This window comes from Alligator sinensis, unplaced genomic scaffold (assembly GCF_000455745.1).
Source record: "Alligator sinensis unplaced genomic scaffold, ASM45574v1 scaffold394_1, whole genome shotgun sequence".
In the NCBI taxonomy this organism is placed as follows: Eukaryota; Metazoa; Chordata; order Crocodylia; family Alligatoridae; genus Alligator; species Alligator sinensis.
This window is the reverse complement of record NW_005842273.1, coordinates 1,672,974-1,676,404: the sequence shown is the minus strand read 5'-3', so window position 1 is coordinate 1,676,404 and position 3,431 is coordinate 1,672,974. Positions and strand designations below refer to the sequence as shown.

Genomic DNA, 3,431 nt, shown 5'->3' with positions numbered 1-3,431 from the left:
TAGGGCTAGGATTCAGAGTGACAGACAAATTGGAGGATTGGACCAAAAGTAATCTTATGAGGTTCAACAAGTACAAGTGCAAGTCCTGCACTTAGGACAGAAGAATCCCATGCATTGGTACAGGCTGGGGGCTGACTGCTGCACGTAGGACAGAAGAATCCCATGCATTGGGACAGGCTGGGGGCTGACTGGCTGAGCAGTAGCTCTGCAGCAAATGGCCTAGGGATAACAGTGGACAATAAGCTGAATATGAGCCAGCAGTGTGCCCTTGTTGCCAAGAGGGCTAATAGCACACTGGGCTGCCTTGGTAGGAGTGTTGCCAGCAGGTCAAGGGAAGTGATTATTCCGCTCTATTCAGCACTGGTGAGGCCACATCTGGAGTTTTGTGTTCAGTTTTTGGCACCCTGCTACAGAAAGGATGTGGCCAAATTGGAGAGAGTGCAGTGGAGGGTAACAAAAATGGTGAGGGGGCTGGGGCATGTGACTTACAAGGAGAGGCGGAGGGAACTGGGCGTATTTAGGTTAGAGAAGACAAGATTGAGAGGGGATTTAATAGCAGCTTTCAACTATCTGAAGAGGGGTTCAAAAGAGGATGGAGTTAAACCGTTCTCAGTGGTGGCAGATGACCACACAAGGAGCAATGATCTTAAGTTGCAGCAGAGGAAGTTTAGGTTAGATATTAGGAAAAACTCTCTCACAAGGAGAGTAGTAAAACAATGGAACAGGTTACCCAGAGAAGTGTAGACTCTCCATCTTTGGAGGTTTTTAAGGCTAGACAAAGCCTTGGGTGGGATGAGCTAGTTGGGGATGGTCCTGCTTTGAGCAGAGGGTTGGACTAGATGACCTCCTGAGGTTCCTTCCAGCCCTAATTTACTATGATTCTATGACTGGGCAGGACAGACTTGCAGCCTGATGATCAGCAGGCTGGAGCAAGGTACCAAAGGCCAAACCCTGGTTCTTTAAAGGCAGCTTCCTAAAAATATATATTAACTTAAACATAAATGTGTGGCAAGCGAGAGGGCTGGGCCAAACTGGGAGTGGGAACATCAGTGCGTGGCAGGGGAGAGGGCTAGGCCAAACTGGGTATGGGAATAGGAAGATGGCTGCAGTGCAGCCAGTGGGGGTTGGGGGTATGGGTAACTGAGTAACACACTGCTTGCCTTGCTAAGTTACCCATACCTTGTTACATCCTCTTTAGATGTGCAGTTTGCTAAAATATATCCAGGTGGGCAAGATTTAGTTTAGTACTTTGGACAGCTCTCAGGGAGAGTTTTTTGCTGGTTCAAGGAACCCACAATCTCTGTTTCTTCAGGCACTGAGAAGGAAGGCCCATACTTGGCTAGTTGTGCCCCAAAATGGCAGTGATTTTCTAGAGGAACATGACCAGGCTGGCTGGGATATAAGATAATTTAATTTGTCTTTGGGGCACCCTATGTTCACAAAGCTGTATGAAACCCTACTGTTGGTTAAGGCTGCTCTCTGCTGTTCAGTATAGGTCCAATCAGTCAGTGTGTTCCTATGGCAAGGCTTTGCCTGGCAGCTCTGATTGCAATTGAAAGCTTCCCTCACTGACTGAACTAGCAGAGAGGCAGGCAGGACAAATAATTTTCATCCAGAGTGGCAATGAATCACCTCTGGGGCACAACAGCCTTGGCTGGTATGGGGGTGAAGTCCAGCTTTCATGTCTTTGCCAGTAACACTGAAACAAGCCCAAGAGGCATAATTTATGCTGCCATACATGCTGCTTTCTACATTTGGTTCCATGTCTGTTATTTCTATAAAGCGGTGTTGTGAATGCTGTGGACTTTTGATTTTACTGCCAGTGAGCTCATCCAACAAGTAATTTCTATCTATCTATCAAGACACAAAAAGAACAAGCAAATATTATGGCTGTATGAGTTTATTTTTAATATAATATGTACATTTGCATGCAAATTAGGTACCACATCTTTGTTGTAAAGTGTTACTATCCCAAAGGCAAAGTTTGGCCTTAGCAGGTAAGATTTTCAAACACTGTGCCAAATATTTTTAATCAAACTTCTCATAATCTGCATCTAAAAGATCAAAGTTCCATCATTTCTGTAGATGGTTAGTCAGTAGAAAAATAAACGGAGTTGCTCTATAAATTTTCCTTTTAGCCTTATTCTCCCTTTTTAACCTTTTGCTCTTGAACCAGGATTTCTCAGCATTAAGCATGAATGTTAAATGCCTTAGTGAAAACCCATCTTTCGAAGATCCAGGACAACTGTTGCCAAAAGAAAAAGTAAAGGTGAACACCTCATATCAGACCAATTCCATTAATGTCCCTTGATAGTTGCATCTAGTGCTCAAAGAATTAGGCATTCCAAATACCAAATTAAAAAATAAGCATTCATCCTTTATTGAAATATTAATCTTGATATTCTTCGTCTTATATCACTTTTGAAAGCAATAGCCAAGAGTATAATATCCATATACATTTAATCTTTGTTTTATAAGTTGATAAAATATGAAACTAAACTATAAAGACATTAAAAATTAGCATATTTATTGCAGTTTTTATGAGACATGCTGCCGCAAAACACATAAAATCCACTAGCATAAATCTACATCTGGTGCTGTCTTGATAACTGTTAAATTTACAATAGCGTAATATTTATACAAAGCTCTTCTTCTAAAGAAATAGCTGAAGTGTAGAGTTCCTTCATATGATATGTATTTGGTCATTTGCTGCTAGAAGCTCCTGTTGCAGCGCATCTGCGTAAAAGTAAAAGATGTGTATGACTGGCTCTCCTGGACCCCAGCTGTCTGGGTATCTTCCCCTTCTTCCTTCCTGCCATTCCCTGATATAAATATTTAACATGGAAAAGAGAGGCTGCCCAAGGGTCCCAGAGCGAGCCCTCACACCCTAACAGGCTGTGTTCTAACACACTAATCACATTAAGGGCTCATTTTTGGCCTCTGACCTCCCCTGTAGCCATGCCTATGCCTCAGATGTTGCTGTCCAATCAGCCTCCTTTGTTGGGACCTCAGCCTTCTTGGCCTCTTCCCCTTTTCTCTCACTGGGCTGTCTAGCCCAGATCCACTGTCCTTGACTTGGCTTCTAGGTTCCAGCCCATGTCTTGCCCACTCTGGCATTGGGCCTCTGACCCTGTCTCTGCCCTGATTGGGCACTGGGCCTCTTGGCCTTGACCCTACCCTGCTCTGGGCACTGGGCCCCCAGGTCCTGTATCTACCCTGCTCTGGGCTTCTGCTGGGATCTTTTCTACCCCTGATAATACCAAACCAAACTACCAGTATAAATCTCAAATGAAAACATAAACACACTGGTTATAACTGAAACTGCCCGCTGGCTGTAGAATCAAACTTCCCCCCTGCCCCAGCACTATGTTTCAACAAGCCTTCAATGCCTGCTTTATACTCTTTAGGAAGCTCAGGAGTCATCAAGACAC

The 3,431-nt window shown here is 44.0% G+C and overlaps 1 long non-coding RNA gene across 1 annotated transcript in view; it reads right to left on the bottom strand.

Annotated features, from left to right (window-relative positions):
• Window positions 1–2,677: 2,677 nt before the first annotated feature.
• Window positions 2,678–3,431, bottom strand: part of LOC102371914 — a 7,687-nt gene continuing 6,933 nt past the window's right edge. The window contains exon 4 of the long non-coding RNA XR_324346.1: window positions 2,678–2,736. This is a non-coding gene — a long non-coding RNA (uncharacterized LOC102371914). The remainder of the gene's footprint in view (window positions 2,737–3,431) is intronic.